We start from the raw sequence: 19,978 nt of genomic DNA on the forward strand, positions 1-19,978 counted from the left end.
ATTTCTGCCTTGCAAACCGGTTCATCTGTACCATTTTTCTAGGTTCCACATATATGTGTTAATATATGATATTTGTTTTTCTCTTTCTGACTTACTTCACTCTGTATGACAGTCTCTAGGTCCATCCACGTCTCTACAAGTGACCCAACTTCATTCCTTCTTATGGCTGAGTAATATTCCATTGTATATATGTACCACATCTTATTTGGATAAATAAGATTTAAATTCATCTGTCATTGGGCATTTAGGTTGCTTCCATGACCTGGCTGTTGTAAATAGTGCTGCAATGAACATTGGGGTGCATGTGTCTTTTTGAATTATGGTTTTCTCTGGGTATATGCCCAGTAGTGGGATTGCTGGGTCATATGGTAATTCTATATTTAGTCTTCTAAGGAACCTCCATACTGTTCTCCATAGTGGCTGTATCAATTTACATTCCCACCAACAGTGCAAGAGGGTTCCCTGTTCTCCACACCCTCTCCAGCATTTGTTGTTTGTAGATTTTCTGATGATGCCCATTCTAACTGCTGTGAGGTGATACCTCATTGTAGTTTTGATTTGCATTTCTCTAATGATTAGTGATGTTGACCAGCTTTTCATGTGCCTCTTGGCCATCTGTATGTCTTCTTTGGAGAAATGTCTATTTAGGTCTTCTGCCCATTTTTTGATTGGGTTGTTTGCTTTTTTTAATACTGAGCTGTATGAGCTGTTTATATATTTTGGAGATTAATTCTTTGTCTATTGATTCATTTGCAAATATTTTCTCCCATTCTGAGGGTTGTCTTTTCATCTTGTTTATGGTTTCCTTTGCTGTGCAAAAGCTTTTAAGTTTCATTAGGTCCCATTTGTTTATTTTTTTTATTTCCATTACTCTAGAAGGTGGGTCAAAAACGATCTTGCTGTGATTTATGTCAAAGAGTGTTCTTCCTATGTTTTCCTCTAAGAGTTTTATAGTGTCTGGTCTTACATGGATGTCTTTAATCCATTTTGAGTTTATTTTTGTGTATGGTGTTAGGGAGTGTTGTAATTTCATTCTTTTACATGTCCAGTTTTCGCAGCACCACTTATTGAAGAGACTGTCTTTTCTCCATTGTATATCCTTGCCTCCTTTGTCATAAATTAGATGACCATATGTGTGTGGGTTTATCTCTGGGCTTTCTATCCTGTACCATTGATCTATATTTCTTTTTTTGTGCCAGTACCATACTGTCTTGATTACTGTAGCTTTGTAGTATAGTCTGAAGCCAGGGAGTCTGATTCCTTCAGCTCCATTTTTTTCCCCTCAAGATTGCTTTGGCTATTTGGGGTCTTTTGTGTCTCCATACAAATTTAAAAATTTTTTGTTCTAGTTATCTAAAAATGCCATTGGTAATTTGATAGGGATTACATTGAATCTGTAGATTGTTTGGGGTAGTATAGTCATTTTCACAATATTGATTCTTCCAACCCAAGAACAAGGTATATCTCTCCATCTGTTTGTGTAATCTTTGATTTCTTTCATCAGTGTCTTATAGTTTTCTGAGTACAGGTCTTTTGTCTCCTTAGGTAGGTTTATTCCTAGGTATTTTATTCTTTTTGTTGCAGTGGTGAATGGGAGTGTTTCCTTAATTCCTCTTTCAGATTTTTCGTCATTAGTGTATAGGAATGCAAGAGATTTCTGTGCATTAATTTTGTATCCTGCTACTTTACCAGATTCATTGATTAGCTCTAGTAGTTTTCTGGTAGCATCTTTAGGATTCTCTATGTATAGTATCATGTCATCTGCAAACAGTGACAGCTTTACTTCTTCTTTCCAATTTGGATTCCTTTTATTTCTTTTTCTTCTCTGATTGCCATGGCTAGGACTTCCAGAACTATGTTGAATAATAGTGGCGAGAGTGGACGTCCTTGTCTTGTTCCTGATGTTAGAGGAAATGGTTTCAGTATTTCACCATTGAGAATGATGTTTGCTGTGGGTTTGTCATATATGGCCTTTCTTATGTTGAGGTAGGTTCCCTCTATGCCCACTTTCTGGAGAGTTTTTATCATAAATGGGTGTTGAATTTTGTCAAAAACTTTTTCTGCATCTATTGAGATGACCATATGGTTTTTATTCTTCAGTTTGTTAATATGGTGTATCACATTGATTGATTTGCATATATTGAAGAATCCTTGCATTCCTGGGATAAACCCCACTTGATAATGGTGTATCATTCTTTTAATGTGCTGTTGGATTCTGTTTGCTAGTAATTTTTTGAGGATTTTTGCATCTATATTCATCTGTGATATTGGTTTGTAATTTTCTTTTTTGGTAGTATCTTTGTCTGGTTTTGGTATCAGGGTGATGGTGACCTTGTAGAATGAATTTGGGAGTGTTCCTTCCCCTGCAAGTTTTTGGAAGAGTTTGAGAAGGATGAGTGTTAGCTCTTCTCTAAATGTTTGATAGAATTCACCTGTGAAGCCATCTGGTCCTGGGCTTTTGTTTGTTGGAAGATTTTTAATCACAGTTTCAATTTCATTACTTGTGATTGGTCTGTTCATATTTTCTATTTCTTCCTGGAAGAAATTTCTTCCTTTTCAGTCTTGGAAAGTTATACCTTTCTAAGAATTTGTCCATTTCTTCCAGGTTGTCCATTTTATTGGCAAAGAGTTGCTTGTAGTAGTCTCTTATGATGCTTTGTATTTCTGTGGTGTCTGTTGTAACTTCTCCTTTTTCATTCCTAATTTTATTGATTTGAGTCCTCTCCCTCTTTTTCTTGATGATTCTGGCTAAAGGTTTATCAATTTTGTTTATCTTCTCAAAGAACCACCTTTTAGTTTTATTGATCTTTGCTATTGTTTTCTTTGTTTCTATTTCATTTATTTCTGCTCTGATCTTTATGATTTCTTTCCTTCTGCTGACTTTGGGTTTTGTTTGTTCTTCTTTCTCTAGTTCTTTACGTGTAAGGTTAGATTGTTTATTTGAGATTTTTCTTGTTTCTTGAGGTAGGATTGTATTGCTATAAACTTCCCCTTAGAACTGCTTTTTGCTGCATCCCATAGGTTTTGGATCATTGTGTTTTCATTGTCATTTGTCTCTAGGTATTTTTTGTTTTCCTCTTTGATTTCTTCAGTGATCTCTTGGTTATTTAGTAACGTATTGTTTAGCCTCCATGTGTTTGTGTTTTTTACGTTTTTTTCCCTGTAATTGATTTCTAATCTCATAGCGTTGTGGTCAGAAAAGATGCTTGGTATGATTTCAGTTTTCTTAAATTTGCCAAGGCTTGCTTTGTGACCCAAGATGTGATCTATCCTGGAGAATATTCCATGTGCACTTGAGAAGAAAGTGTAATCTGCTGCTTTCTGATGGAATGTCCTATAAATATCAATTAAATCTATCTGGTCTATTGTGTTTAAAGCTTGTGTTTCCTTATTAATTTTCTGTCTGGATGATCTGTGCATTGGTTTAAGTGAGGTGTTAAAGTCGCCCACTATTATTGTGTTACTGTCGATTTCCTTTCTATAGTTGTTACCATTTGCCTTATGTATTGAGGTGCTCCTATGTTGGATGCATATATATTTATAATTGTTATATCTTCTTCTTGGATTGTCCCTTGATCATTATGTAGTGTCCTTCCTTGTCTCTTGTAACATTCTTTATTTTAAAGTCTATTTTACGTGATATGAGTATTGCTACTCCAGCTTTCTTTTGATTTCCATTTGCATGGAATATCTTTTTCCATCCCCTCACTTTCAGTCTGTATGTGTCCCTAGGTCTGAAGTGGGTCTACTGTAGACAGCATATATATGGGTATTATTTCTGTATCCATTCAGCAAGCTTGTGTCCTTTGGTTGGAACATTTAATCCATTCACATTTAAGGTCATTATCGATATGTATATTACTATTACCCCTTTCTTAATTGTTTTGGGTTTGTTTTTGTAGGTCCTTTTCTTCTCTTGTGTTTCCCACTTAGAGAAGTTCCTTTAGCATTTGCTGTAGAGCTGGTTTGGGGGTGCTGAATTCTCTTAGCTTTTGCTTGTCTGTAGTGCTTTTGATTTCTCCATTGAATCTGAATGAGATCCTTGCTGGGTAGAGTAATCTTGGTTTTAGGTGCTTCCCTTTCATATCACTTTAAACATATCATGCCACTCCCTTCTGGCTTGTGGAGTTTCTGCTGAGAAGTCAGCTGTTAACCTTATGGGAGTTCCCTTATATGTTATTTGTCATTTTTCCCTTGCTGCTTTTAATAATTTTTCTTTGTCTTTAATTTTTGTCAGTTTGATTGCTATGTGTCTCAGTGTGTTTCTCCTTGGGTTTATTCTGCCTGGGACTCTCTGCGCATCCTGGACTTGGGTGGCTATTTCCTTTCCTTTCCCATTAGGGAAGTTTTTGACTATAATCTCTTCAAATATTTTCTTGGGTCCTTTCTCTCTCTCTTCTCCTTCTGGGACCCCTATAATGTGAATGTTGGTGTGTTTAATGTTGTCCCAGAGGTCTCTTAGGCTGTCTTCATTTCTTTTCATTCTTTTTTCTTTATTCTGTTCTGCAGCAGTGAATTCCACCATTCTGTCTTCCAGGTCACTTATCCGTTCTTCTGCCTCAGTTATTCTACTATTGATTCCTTCTAGTGTATTTTTCATTTCAGTTTTTGTACTGTTCCTCTCTGTTTGTTTGTTCTTTAATTCTTCTAGGTCTTTGTTAAACATTTCTTGCATCTTCTTTTTTTTTTTTTAAATGATGCATTTTTGTTTTGTTTTATAAATTTATTTATTTTTGGGTGTATTGGGTCTTCGTTTCTGTGCGAGGGCTTTCTCCAGTTCTGGCGAGCGTGGGTCACTCTTCATCGCGGTGCGCGGGCCTCTCACTGTCGCGGCCTCTCTTGTTGCGGAGCACAGGCTCCAGACGCGCAGGCTCAGTAATTGTGGCTCACGGGCCCAGCTGCTCCGCGGCATGTGGGATCTTCCCAGACCAGGGCTCGAACCCGTGTCCCCTGCATTGGCAGGCAGATTCTTAACCACTGCACCACCAGGGAAGCCCGTTCTTGCATCTTCTTAATCTTTGCCTCCATTCTTTTTCCGAGGTCCTGGATCATCTTCACTATCATTATTCTGAATTCTTTTTCTGGAAGGTTGCCTATCTCCATTTCATTTAGTTGTTTTTCTGGGGTTTTATCTTGTTCCTTCATCTGGTACATAGTCCTCTGCCTTTTCATTTTGTCTGTCTTTCTGTGAATGTGGTTTTTGTTCCACAGGCTGCAGGACTGTAGTTCTTGCTTCTGCTGTCTGCCCTCTCTGGAGTGATTTTTCAATAAATAGACTTTTAATTTTTTCACATGCTTTTTTATATCAATTATATAGTGATTATGTGGTTTTTCTTTTCTAGGTGGTTAAAATGGTGGATTACATTGATTGATTTTTAAATATTGAACCAGACTTGCATGCCCAGTATAAACCCAGTTGATAGTGGTGTTATTATTCTTTTAATATATTTTATACATTCATACATCATATAATGTATTTTGTTTGCTAATGTTTTATTAAATATTATTTACTAATAAATAATGTTTATTATTTTGTGTCTGTATCTATCAAATGTATTGGCCTGTAACTTTCTTTTCTTATATTGTCTTTGTTAGATTTTGGTATTAGTGTAATGCTGGTTCTCATGAATTGAAAAATATTTCTTCTTCTACTATGTTCTGGAAAAGATTGTGTAGAATTAGTAGCATTTCTTTAACTTTTTGGTAAAATTCACCAGTGAAACCATCTATCCATCTGAAATTTCTTTTCCTGGAAAAAAATTTAAATTAGGCATTCAGTTTCTTTACTAGTTATAAGACTATTCAGAATTTCTGTTTCATCTTGAGTCAGTTTTGATAATTTGTGGTTTTCAAAAATTGGCCCATTTTATCTAACTTACTGAATTTCTGCATGTAGAGCTGTTCATAGTATTCCCATGTTATCATTTTAATGTCTGTAGGGTCTGTAGTGTTATCCCCTGTGTCATTCCTGGTATTGATAATTTATATCTTTTCTCTTATTTCTTGGTATATCTTGCTAGAGGTTTATCAGTTTTATTGATTGTTTCAAAGAACAGCTTTGATTCCATTGATTTTCTCTACTCTTCTTCTCTTTTCAATTTCATTGATTTCTGCTCTAATTTTATTATTTCCTTTTAGCTGTTTGATTTGCATTTATTTTGCTCTTCTTTTTTTAATTTCTTGAAGATAAGATTAGATTACTGATTTAAGAGCTTCTTTTCTAATATAAGCATTTAACGCTATAAATTTTCCTCTAAGCACTGCTTTAGCTGCACTCCACAAACTTTGAAATGTTTATTTTCATTTCTTCCAGTTCAAACTATTTTCTAATTTCCCTCGTGATTTTGATAATCCCTTTGATTCATGGATTTTCTAGAAGCATATTGTTTAATTTCTAAGGTTTGAGGAGGAGATTTTCCTGTTAATTTTTTTCATTACTGATTTCTAGTTTAATTCAGTTGTAGTCAGAGAATTTGGTTTGTATAATTTTAGTCTTTTAAATTTGTTAAGATACATTTTATTACCCAGGAGATGGCCTAACTTGGCGAATGTTCCCTGTACACTTGAAAAGAATGTGTATTCTGCTGCCCTTAGATGAAGCATTCTATAAATGTATATTTAGATCCAATCAGTTGATGGTGTTGATTAGTTCTCCTATAACCTTGCTAAATTTCTGTTTGCAAGTTCTGTCAGTTACTGAGAGAGAAGTGTTGACATCCCCAATGATAATTGTAGATTTGCCTATTTTTCCTTTCGGTTTTCTCATGTTTGCTTCATGTATTTAGAGGTTGTTTGGTGCATACACATTTGGGATTATTGTGCTTTCTTGGTAAATTGGTCCTTTAAGCAGTATGCAATGTCTCTTTTTATCTCAGTTAATTTTTTGGTCTAAAATATACTTTATCTAATATTAATATAGCCATTCCAGCTTTCATTTGACTATTGTTATTATGTTGTATCTTTTTCCATTCTTATACTTCTAACCTACCAATATTATTATATTTGAAGTGAGTTTCTTGTAAATAGCATTTAGTTTGATCATTTTTATCCATTCTAAATGTTTATCTTTTAATTGGTGTGTTTAGACTGTTTGCATTTAATGTAGTTATTGATATATTTTGATAGGCCTATCATTTTGTTGTGTTCTATTTGTTCTTTCTCTTTTTATTTCCTCTGTTTACCATTTCTTGCCTTCTTTTGGGTTATTTAAACATTAAACATTTTTAAAATTGACAGTTGTAAGAAATAATAGCGATCGCTTGTACAGTTTGCTCAGTTTCCTCTAATTTTTTAAAAATTAATTAATTAATTAATTAATTATTTTTGGCTGTCTTGGGTCTTTGTTTCTGTGCGAGGGCTTTCTCTAGTTGCGGCGAGTGGGGGCCACTCTTCATTGCGGTGCGTGGGCCTCTCACTGTCGCGGCCTCTCTTGTTGCGGAGCACAAGCTCCAGACGCACAGGCTCAGTAATTGTGGCTCACGGGCTTAGTTGCTCCGTGGCATGTGGGATCTTCCCAGACCAGGGCTCGAACCCATGTCCCCTGCATTGGCAGGCAGATTCTCAACCACTGTGCCACCAGGGAAGCCCAGTTTCCTCTAATTTTAATGCTTTGCAAAACTACAGTATAATATTGAATCAGGATATTGACATTAATACAGTCCACTAATCTTATTCAGATTTCCTCAGTTTTACTTGTATCCATTTGTGTGTATGTATGTGTATATTAAGTTCTATTGATATATAATTTAATCACCTATGTATGTTTGTGTATCCATCACCCCAGTCAAGACCCAGTCAAGGGTCCCTTGTGTTTCTCTTGTGTTGTAACCATATTCACCTTCCTTCAGCTCCCCCTGCCCTAACCCTTGGCAACCACTAATGTTTCCTCTCTTTCTAAAATTTTTTTATTTCAAAAATGTTATTTAAATGGAATCATATAGTATATAACCTTTGGGATTGGCTTTTTCACTCAGCATAATTTTCTGGAGATTCATCCAAGTTGTTGCATGGTTAATAGTTTGTTCCTTGTCATTGCTGAGTAATAATTCATGGTATATCAGTAACACAGTTTGTTTAACAATTCACCTGTTGAAGAACATTCTAGGCCAATCCCAGTTTTTGGCTATTACAAATAAAGTTGCTATGAATACTTATGTAATGTTTAAATATTTTTCAATATTCCATTTTAGTTTATCTTTTTTGCATAATATCTCTTAGTATGGTTTCATTGCTCTGGGGACTACAAAAAACATAGTTAACTTTTCATTCTACTTAGAATCAGTATTTTACTACTTCAGGTAGAATGTAGAAACCTACCATCATGTAAGGCCTATTACCCTTCTCTCCTTTATGTTACAGTTGTCTTATTAATTATTTAGTACAGCTTATTAGTTATTTAATACAACTTATTATAGTTGTATTAAATGTTTATCTACCCAGCTGGATTCAGGCTACAAGTTCCAACTAGATCTATGGGTTATGGTTCCATGTCAAATTTATTTGCAGAGCCTTTGCAGTGCTATTGGATCTGTCCCGGGTATGCACCACCAACAGTCAGTCTGGGACTTGAGCTGTGGCTTATCCTGTTCCCTTCACAAAGTCTATGGTAGGCAGTTTAGGAATAGGTCCATATACACACAGGCTGGGGATCTGTCCATGAGTTCATAAATGACTTTATGGGGTCACTTTTCCCAGCTTCTGCCTCTTCACACTCCCTCAGATACTTTCATGTTCCCTGGGTGTCCTCTTTTCACTCCTCCTGGCCAGAAAGCTGAGGCTTTATTTATCCTGCTCTGTCACACACTGGGCTGTGGTGTGAGGAAATGGAGAATGAAATGGGGGGCACTATTTCTCCCACTTACTCTGAGCATTAGCAGACCCCTTTCCTGCTCCTCACACCAGAACAAGGGAGTGTGTTCTATAGCTCTCTTTGTCTGCACCAGTGCCCATTCCAGGTTTCAGCTGTGTTGCATCCAGGCTGGGGCTACTGGAGGGGAAAAATGGGATTTGATGATACTTTGAATTATGTCCCTCCCCCAATCTATCATTTTACTTTCAGAGTCCTCAAATAGCTGATGCATGCATCCTGTCTACAGTTTATAGCTGCATTCAGTGGGAGAGACAGAGTGGAGTGTATTTTTTCCATCTTCATCCATTTTGTCTTTTAAACATTTGTTGACACTTGACACATCCATCTACAGGTGTTTCTTTTTAGTTCTCTTTGTCTTCAAGAACTTGTTCTTTTGTTTAAAGTTCTTTCTAATTTTGGTAAATGTCTTAAATTAAGAAAAAGAGGAGATGGTCAGTCTTCTGTCTTTGTTTCATGGATTCTAATAAAATTGTGTTCTATGCAAACTTTGACTATTTTTCCTTGCTTTTCTCAGTATGATTGTTGCTTTTTTAGTTCCATTTCAAGTTCTCAGGGTTTTGTTGTTGTTGTTTGTTTGTTTTGTTTTCTTTTATAACAGGTAACAGGGGCATCTATTAGAAAATTGGAAGAATTAATTGGAAGTCTGCTGTTTTGTTTTTTCCAGAAGGCTAGAATAGAGCTTTTCTCCAATTTAAGAATACAAATATATACATATATGATAAAGAAGACATTTTCCCTCTCTTTATGTTAACCAAATAAAAATATTTTAATTTGTTCATACTATGATAATAAAAATCCTTTACATTTGTATATTGCTCTCAGAGAATCTTAACATTAGTTCTTTAGTTAGATTTGATAATTACAGGTTTCCTTCTTATGCATCAACATCTACCATGTTTTTTGAGAAGGATTATTTTTATTTAACTCTCTTTGGGATTTTTGCTGCCTATCTTTACTAATTAAGTACCAAAGTGTCCTCAGAATTGTGAAACCTTTGCTGAGTAGTAATATCTATTCTAGTTTAGTTGGTTTTTGAATATTTTCAACCTTCCTTGTTCCTTTTATTTTAAGATTGTCATAAGCATAGACCTTTAACTTAATGCCTTCATGTGATAAAGGAGAAACTGGGGTTTGGAACTAGATTTTATCCACAGGTACACTGCTTTTAACTTTCACTTTTTATTAACGAAGCTAATGTGAAAGCAAAGTGTTTTCTGTTGCCAATATAACTTCTTTAATTAAAAATGAAAGTTATAAGGTAATAGTGCCATGGGTGAAGTTCTAATGTCATCAGAATGGGGAAAATGGGTTTAAAATTGAAATGGTCGGCATGATGGTGACTGTAGTACAGCATCAGGAGTTTTGACACTTTATTTAATGGAAAATGGATACCAATGCCTTAAACTCTTCGAGTATTAACTTTAAAAAAATTATAAAACTATAAGAGGCATGACTATGAGAAAAGCACTGATGAAAGCCGAGGATGCCCTGGGAAGGTGGGAGTTTGAAAGATTAAAGCATGAATACTCGAGGTTTCAAACTCTGAAAGAATGTGTATCCTGAACTTAAATTAGGTCAGGCAAAGCAGAATTCTCCTTCACTTTTACCAGCCTCATAAAGTTGGCAAGTATGTGAAACAATCATTCTGGAATGTGCTGAACCTGATTATAACAAAATCCCAGTGAGAAACCCTGGTCTACAGTCTTTGTGCCAGTGGGAGTGGCATTAGGAGTTCATTTTCTTTTTTTAAAATTAATTAATTAATTAATTTTTTAATTTTTGGCTGTGTTGGGTCTTCGTTTCTGTGCGAGGGCTTTCTCTAGTTGTGGCGAGCAGGGGCCACTCTTCATCGCGGTGCACGGGCCTGTCACTGTCGCGGCCTCTCTTGTTGCGGAGCACAGGCTCCAGACGCGCAGGCTCAGTAGTTGTGGCTCACGGGCCCAGTTGCTCCGCGGCATGTGGGATCTTCCCAGACCAGGGCTCGAACCCGTGTCCCCTGCACTGGCAGGCAGATTCTCAACCACTGCGCCACCAGGGAAGCCCCAGGAGTTCATTTTCTTGACTAAAAAGTAAAGTACTCAGACAAGTGTTTTTTAATGGAGAGTCTTAAGATCCCTCTCTCTAATTTCCATTTATATCAGAAAGTATCTTTTAAAACAATAGTTTCCCATTCATGAAGACCTCAACCTATTGATATCAGTGTATCTGTATGCCTGTGCAGTCCACTCAGTAGAATTTCTAATACTTTGTAGAATTATGTTCTTTTCCCCCCAGAAAAAGCCAAATGTTATACCAATCATGTCGTTTTACAGAATATTAATAGATTTTCCCAATATCAGTATTATACACAGAGATATTCCAGGCATACAGCATGTTACATCTACAAAGAGTTTAACATAAAAATGTCCTTGGCTTGGGACTCACAGTAAAAGTGTAATAGTAAAACTAAATTAATTTCACGGTAATTTATCATCCTTAAAATTTAAAGTGGGAGAAGGCAAAGGGTCTTTCAGTCAAGTACCTTCCCCGTGTCTTCCAACAAGAACTGAAAGCTGAGATTTAGTGAAAACAAACTAAAGGGTAGTATATCTGGGTAAATGTAACAGGAATTTTTTTCCCCTAAGTTCGCATACTTGACCAAGTCAATAGACATTGAGCCCCAACAACACTGACGCCTTTAAAATATTCAGTTTTTACATGAAGCAACTGTGGTCGACAGAGAGGACTTTATGAGAGCACCAGGCACCAGTTGGAATGGCTGTCCAGGGCAAGCAGGACTCCCACACCCCACTTGCCTTCAGGGCCTAGAAAGCTGGGGGTACCCCCATCCCCTCCCACATCAGACCTCTGTGCCCAGCCTGCCATGTGATCAGGAAGAGACCGTGGGGCCCCACTGTCCTAGCTTTCATAGAACAGAGGGGACCACACGTATTAGGAGACAGACAGCAGCCATTGCATGGGTTTCTGAATAAGCATAACCAGCCTTCCCAAAGCTTCCTTCATCTTCTGCTATATTATTTCATAGGTTGATCTGGGAGGGAATTCTTCCTCTTTACAGCACCTTCTAGGGATGGCCAACCATTATCTCCAACCATTTCACCTGGAAATCTCCAAAGAGTGTTACCAAAAGTGGGGTCCAGCTGCTCACTGCGCAAAAGCCAATGAAGAGGCAAGGTTGGTGGAAAGGAAAGTTTGCTTTATTTTGCCAGCAACTGGTGGGGAGTAGGGGTGGCAGACCCCTGTCCAAAGGCTGACTCCACCCCCTGACAATCAGGGGGCAAGAGCTTTTATAGATGGAGGGAGGGGGCTACATGTAGAACAAAGCTCTGACAGTCATCTTTTTTTTTTTTTTAATTTATTTTTTGGCTGCGTTGGGTCTTCGTTGCTGCGTGTGGGCTTTCTCTAGTTGCTGCGAGTGGGGACTACCCTTCGTTGCGGTGCGCAGTCTTCTCATTGCAGTGGCTTCTCTTGTTGCAGAGCACGGGCTCTAGAGTGCGTGGGCTTCAGTGGTTGAGGCGCGTGGTCCCAGTAGTTGTGGCTCGCAGGCTCTAGAGCGCAGGCTCGGTAGTTGTGGCGCACGGGCTTAGATGCTCCGGGGCATGTGGGATCTTCCTGGACCAGGGCTCGAACCCGTGTCTCCTGCATTGGCGGGTGGATTCCTAACGACGTGCCACCATGGAAGTCCTCTGACAGTCATCTTGAAATTAGTCATGCAGTGGTCTGATCAGCGTCATCTTGATTGTTTTAAGTACGGTTCGTCTTTAGTTCCAGGGTTGGTTTGCTCCCATTTCTTTGAGGCCAGTTCTTGGAATTGTGGCAGCTTATGTCATGGCTACAGTTTGGTCATCACGTAGTTAACTTCTCCCACCTCGTGGGGGTTTCAGTATCTATAAGGCAGCTCAAAGGATATGGCTCAGGGGGACTTCCCTGGTGGTCCAGTGGTTGAGACCCCACGCTGCCAGTGCAGGGGGCGTGGGTTTGATCCCTGGTAGGGGAACTAGGATCCCATGCATGCTGCGCAAAAAAAAAAAAGAAAAAAATGATATGGCTCAGAATATTATCTATAGCCCTTGAGGAGGAGTTAAAGGTCCTTGACTTTGCTTAATGACTAAACTATTATTATTTGGTCTCCTTTGACTGTTTTCCTTTGTTTCTGCATTTTCTCACTTCTCTGATTAAACTTATTCTTTGGCTAAAGTTTTTCTACAGACAAAAGGCAGGCTGAGGACATGGGGGGCAAGGACCATAGGGTCCCACTCCGTTTCAAAAGAACATGCAGGTCCTGTTGACATCCCGTTGTGTTTTCAGGAGCTTTGCAGATTTGTCTTTGGTGTGTTTTCCAGTCCTGTGCTTTTCTTCATTCTCCCCAAGTGATTCATTAGTATTTTTCCTGTTGTAAAGGGTTATCATTAATATCCAAATTAATAGTCAAGGAAGCATCCAAATTTAGGGCAGTGATTTTTCTAAAGGAAATTGGGCTAGTTGCTTTCTTTCCTAACAAAAACCTCATTTTGCTGGATTTTTAATTTTTAAATTTATACTTGAAATAGCTTTATTGTTTTTATGTGTTTATAAAATGAAATACATACTCTTTGCAAATCTAAGGAAAATCCCTAAAAATACAAAGAGGTTAGCAAAGACTACCCATAATTCCACTTCTTGGAGATGGTCTCTCTTTCCACTTGATTTAAATCCTTCTGGTCCTTTTTAGGGAACTAGAAATACAGCTGTCTATATGTGTGCGGTGCATAACTACACTCCCTCTTTAGAACACTCCCAACTCCCTTGTCTCCCCTATTTGCCCAGTAGCTCCCAAACTTGGTCCTACTTTAATTTTATGACTGTGAACCTCAACGGGGCCCTTAGCACAGCTCAGCAATATGAATCCATTTCCCCAGTCAGTTCACTCTGCCACTCTCTAAGACCACTGTTTTATGCCTTCTTTTCTCTCCCCCAATCCTTAACACCCTTTCCCTGCCTCACATTCATATGATGACCTTGTTTCTTATTTCACTGAGAAAATAGAAGAAATAAAATGAAAGTTGTCTCATGGCCCAGCCATCAGATCAAACCCACCAGCCTCCCTGGCCCCTGCTCCCACTGTGGCTCTCCTCCTGCTGCGAGCAACCCCCATGCATGCAGTGCATCCCATCCCTTCTCCTAGTCAGTGGTTTTGCTTCTGATGGGGCTTGACCATCCCTTTGTTCTTCCACTCATCAGTGTTTCTCTCAACTCCTTCACTCCCAGTAGCATAGAAGCATACTGTGCTCTCAACCATCTTAAAAACACTTCTTGTCCTCATGTCTGCCCCACCTATGACAACATTTCTCTTCTCCCCTTTATAGCACAATTTCTCAAGAGTTTGTAGACTCACCATTTTCACTTTGTATTGACTGTATTTTCTTATTTTCTGTATTCCTGATTCTTTGGCATTTCGGGCCTTTTTCCTGGGGAGACTGCTCCTCTCAGGGCTAGCTAATTCCTGGAGTTAGTGAAGGACTCCCCTGCAAGCACCTATGATATACAAACCAATCAATTCAGAGCCCACATCCCAACCATCTCCTTAATCAAACTCTCACTCACCAAACCAGTATTCCCCCTGCCCTAAGTCACTCCAAGGCCCAAGGTACTGGGCAACTAGTGACCATTCCTATAGCCCAGAGCCAGCTGAAATTATCCAAACAATCCAATTCTAAGCTTAACCTACCTGCCCTGCCTCACCCATTCCTTCCTTTGAAAACCCCAGAAAAGGTTCTGCTCTGGGCAATTCTCTCCTCTCCCCTTCTGCCTCCTGACTGACCTTGGTGCTTCCCTGTGTGGCCCTGCAGGGTATGCCATGCCTCCTCTTTCTAGGGATCTGTGAGTATAAACTTCTTCCTTCATGATGATCATTTCTGTGTTTGTATACCTTACCCGATCTGATTAAAACAAATCCTGGGTACACATTTTAGAATATACATCTTGTCTGGTTTTTCTCTTTCTATGACTGTAATCAGATGTTTGTCCCCAGCATTCCTCTGAAACAGATCTTAGAAGAACACCGGCTTCTTGCCAAATTCAATGGTTAATTCTTGGTCCTCCTGTTACTTGAGCTCCCATCAAACTTGATAGATTCTCATCATTTTCTTTCAAAAATTTCTTCACTTGAGCTCTGGGACTCTACACTCTCCAGGAGCTTCTCTTTCTTTACTGGCTGCTCCTTCTCAGCTTCCTTTGCCCATCTTTCTCCTTTTCTTTTCTTTTTTTAAAATTTTTATTGGAGTATAGTTGATGTACAATGCTGTGTTAGTTTCAGGTGTACAGCAAAGTGAATCAGTTATATATATATATATACATACATACATATATCCACTCTTTTTTAGACTCTTTTCCCATATAGGCCATTACAGAGTATTGAGTAGAGTTCCCTGTTGCTATACAGTAGGTCCTTATTAGTTATCTATTTTATATATAGTTGTTTGTATATGTCAATCCCAGTCTCCCAGTTTATCCCTCTTCCCTCTCCCCCCTGGTAATCATAAGTTTGTTTTCTACATCTGTGACTCTATTTCTGTTTTGTAAATAAGTTCATTGGTACCGCTTTTTTAGATTCCATATATATAAGTGATATATGATATTGATATTTGTCTTTTTCTGTCTGACTTACTTCACTCAGTACAACAGTCTCTGGGTCCATCCATGTTGCTGCAAATGGCATTATTTCATTCTTTTTTATGGCTGTCTTTCTCCTTTTCTTGATGTCCACATGTTCCAGTACCTCCAGGGCTCCATCCTCAGGCAGCTTCTCACCTCTGTCTACTCTCAGGCTGTAGGTGATTGCATTCAGCCCCATGACTTTAAATACCATCTATGGACTGATGCTTCAGATGTTTTTATTTTTTTATTGAGGTAAAATTTATATAACCTCAAATTAACCATTAATCGTTTCAAAGTGTACAATTCTATGGCATTTAGTATATTCACAGTGTTGTGCAACCATCTCTTCTACCTAGTTCCCAAACATTTTCATCACCCCAAGAGGAAGCCCCATACCCATTAAGCATCATTACCTATTCCCTCCTTCCCAAAGGTCCTAGCAACCACTAGTCTGCTTTCTTTCTCTATGGATTTACCTATGCTGGAAGTTTCATATAAATGATGATTCCCAGTTGTCTTATCTCTAGCCAGTAGCTCTCCCCTGTGTTCCTGACACCTATATACAACTGCCTACTTGACACCTTCCCTGGCTCTCTAATTGATATAGCAAACTTTGTGTGTCCCGAAACATACCCTTGAGTCACTCCTTATCCTCCCCTGACTTTCCTCAGCTCAGGATATAGCACCACCATTCACTTAGTTCCTCACTCCAAAAAACTAGGAAGTACGCGATTCTTGTTTTCTGCCTTCATTTGTTTCTCCTCCTTACTCCTCTCTTTTTCTGATTCCTCTTCCCACCAGTTTTGTACAGCAAAGCAAGGAGGCTTTGGTGATGGCAAGAAGGAGGGAGCGATGAGACAAGCCCCTGATCTTGTTTGGCAGATCTTGTTGTATCTGGGAGAATCTGGTGCAGATTATCTAAAGAAGGAAAAGCAGGCAGTTTCTACATCAGAAGCTGCATGGGATAGCTGTGTGCTTGAAGGGGAGGGTCCGGCCACTGCAGTCAGGACTGGGGACAGGCAGTGGTAGCAGTCATGGGGCAGGTCAGGGCTCCTCTCTGGGGAGGGGGTGGGGAGTCCCCGTTAGTCCAGCATCAGGAGGTTCTTTCTGCAAACCGTAAAGCTGTCTCTCCCCTCCCATCGCTCCTCAGTGGTGTCAGTGTCCAAATTCAGGTTCCTCTGATGGTCTCTGCCACTGTTCTCTGTTTAAGTGGGTATATTTTGGCTTTAGCATGTCATTCTTCATTCTGTCTGTTTCAAATGTGTTACCAGTAAATATAGATTAGGACCTGGCAAATTTTCTTTCTTTTGGAATTTCAAATCAAATATTTAAAATTGTTGTTTCTTCTTCACTTTAAGCCCCAAGTATGTCAGCACATGCTAACCAGCATGGAAGGAGGGAATCTTGCCTTATGTTGCTGGCGTTTTTCTGTGATAGATGTGCAAAGATCTGTTAGCAATTAAAGATTGATTTCATTGTCCAAGAGATTTGGGGACGGAAAGTTTGGCACCACAGGATATTTTGGGATCCAGGAAGTGGGACATGTGCATTATGCACATTTCTTTCTCTGCTGTGTAGTAGCTGCTTCTCTATCAGATGGGTTGGACTTCCTGGAAAGAAAAGATTTGGGGGCATAGAATTGTATAGAGGGCCTAATGAGTGTAGAAGGACTTCGTGTACAGCATTTAAAATACTTAAAAAAGAATAGAAACTTATTTTGAAACTTAATAGTTAGCAATATTATAAGTAAAGTGGGTTGATTTTTTTAAACCTAAAGTAGATTTTACTTAAAACTGAATATTTAACAGCTAATTGGGTAAGCCTAAAGGCTTGAACTTACACGTCTATGAATTTAGGCCTTGCGTTTTTGACACCTTGGATCCTATTCTCCTTCCTTTGCTATTTTTTAACTTACTGCAACAGATGAGGGGCTCTTAAACCATCTGTTACCCTTTCTTTCTTCTTTTTTTAACCATATAGAGTCGCTCAAGGCAAGAAGACCCAGAGCCAGCAAGACTGAAACAAAAAGCAAAGGAGGTAAGCATGGCTTGAGATCATTGGGTTTGACATTTCAAGGCTTGCGCCTATTAATTTTTTATGCCCTGCTACTTGTATATCGTTAATAAAAATCTGACGAAAAACTTTTTAGGATGTATTTGTTGCTTTGGCTTTGATCTTAATGTTTGCAAACTAATACATTAATACATGTGAAGCCTTAAGGAGTTTTTCTAAGAGAATATTTCCATACATTATATTTTCATTTCCATTTTAGGTAGCTGAGCCTCTGTGGGGTTGTTGATGGCGGTGGCATTCGATTTTGGTTGGGAAATGTATCTCTTTGCCTGCTGTTAAATGTCACTTCCTAAGCATGTGAAACCTTGTCATCAATATTTTACCTAAATTCACTTCTGTAAGATCCGCACTTCTAAGAGGTATTGCCATTTCAAATTCTTCATTTTGGAAAGATATGTGAAACTCCATTCAGTTATTTGTAATAGTAAAACTCATCCCAAATCATCTAATCACAGGGCTTGCAGTCTAGTTATCAAAATTTCGCTGAGGTTAGGCTAGAGATCAGCTCAGTTGAATGTCATTATCTTTGCTCCCTTTAAGATGCCTGTTCCCTAGTAGTGGCAGCTGTGACTGACTAATAGAGTTACAGTAAACTCGGTTGTCTAGAAACATAAGTCACGCCAGCTAAAACATGTCATTTTGTTACTTATATGTTATGTGTATGTCCCCAAATGCAAAATGTAGTCATGGCATGACAAAATGTTCACCAAAAACTTCTAAAAAATATTTGAGATTTGAGAGTCTAATGAATAATTAGATCACATTTGAAATTTTACTTTGTAAAAGTAAGTAGATATGAAACTTGAATGATTACTCGTTAAAAAACGATTGCTCACCCGATTTTGAATACTTTGCTGTGACACATGGGTGAATAGGCTGTTGAAATGGCTCTTTCAGTTGTGTTTTACTCAAAAGTGACTGTGAAATTCTTTGAATATTTATGATTTATGCTGAGTGTCATACAACCTTCAAAAGTTTTCAGATTTTTATCCTTGTAAGTAATGTTTGAAATGTCTATCATATCCTGATTTCTGTGTGGTTAATTATTCAGGTAGATGTTAAGTACCTTTTTCCTAGAGGAGAGGGAATGGAAAAAAGCACACTGTACAGGAAAGCAAAATTAATTCACTGTGGTGATCATTAAAATAACCACCAATCAGAGTGATCATTACAGAAATTTCTTTTACTATTGTTCCAAAAAAGATGAAATCGTTACGACTATGATTATTTTTTAGATCCACTAGAGGGAGTAGTGCTGTACAGATATGTACTTTTAAATGAAAAAGATTTGTTTGTCATTGAGTTAGTAAATAAATTTGTGGTAATAGTATTACCTAAATTCAACAGCCGTGGTATTTTAAATCTTTCTTTTTATTTGCGAATGTTGCTGGGTGGTTGATTTAAACTTTAAACCAGCTTTTCGGTGACAGAGGGGAGTGCTCTATACTTTCACACATTTGTCCTACTTCTTCCTCTCCCTTCTAATGTAATTCCTTAATTTTCTAATTCTGCTTACCGTCCTGAGGCAATTTTGATAAGCAAATAAGCTTTAGCATTAAAAAAAAAGAGGAAGCTTTTGAAATTCTGACTTTCATTTTTTGAGAGATTGTGTGTTTGGTGTGGTAGCCCCACAATAGGAAATAAATGATTGCAATTTCATTTCTACTGCAGCTTTCAAGAACATGTCTCTGTTCTTGGACCTCCTGGTGGTCTCCCTGACCAGTGCTTTGGCTTGGCGGGTAAATGACACCCTCCCAAACAGGAGATTTCGTCTCATCTTCTGTCTTCCATGGAGTGACGATAAGAAGCTTCAAATTTAATGTGTTTCATTTTTCAAAACTTAAAGAATTAAAAGTAATTCATACACAGTGTTTTACAAATGTTAAGAAGTACTGAAGGGCTTGCAATGAAAAGCACAGCATTGGGCTCATCTTCCCTTCTGCTCATGTCACTCCTCAGAACTATCACTTTATAAAATAAAATTTTTATTGAGGTAAAATTTACATACAGTGAAACGCATAGTTGAAAGTCTTCAGATAAATTGGTTTTGATTAATTGGTACAGTTGTGTGACTACCACCACACTCAAGATACAGGTCATTTCTGTCACTCCAGAAAATGCCCTCATGCCCCTTCTTGTCAAAATTAATTCACCATAGTGACTGTTAAAATGACTACTGATTAGAGTGATTCCTATAGAAATTTCTTTTTCTACTGTTTCCAAAAAGGTGAAATAGTTATAAATATGGTTATATTTTAAATCCACTAGAGGGAGTAATGAAGTCCAATTTATCAGTTTTTAAAAAATTTTCTCTCTTATGCTTTTAATATCATTTCTAAGAAATCATTGCCTAACCAAGGTCACTAATATTTACTCCTCTGCTTTTTTCTAAGAGTTTTA

General features: G+C 38.0%; 1 long non-coding RNA gene across 1 annotated transcript in view; it reads left to right on the plus strand.

Moving 5' to 3' along the window:
- The window catches only part of LOC118885897, a 132,786-nt gene extending 113,463 nt beyond the window's left edge, over positions 1 to 19,323 (plus strand). Inside the window, exons 2-3 of the long non-coding RNA XR_005017578.1 lie at positions 17,486 to 17,542; positions 19,250 to 19,323. This is a non-coding gene — a long non-coding RNA (uncharacterized LOC118885897). The remainder of the gene's footprint in view (positions 1 to 17,485; positions 17,543 to 19,249) is intronic.
- The last annotated feature ends 655 nt before the right edge of the window (positions 19,324 to 19,978 follow it).

This window comes from Balaenoptera musculus, chromosome 19 (assembly GCF_009873245.2).
Source record: "Balaenoptera musculus isolate JJ_BM4_2016_0621 chromosome 19, mBalMus1.pri.v3, whole genome shotgun sequence".
Taxonomy (NCBI): domain Eukaryota; kingdom Metazoa; phylum Chordata; class Mammalia; order Artiodactyla; family Balaenopteridae; genus Balaenoptera; species Balaenoptera musculus.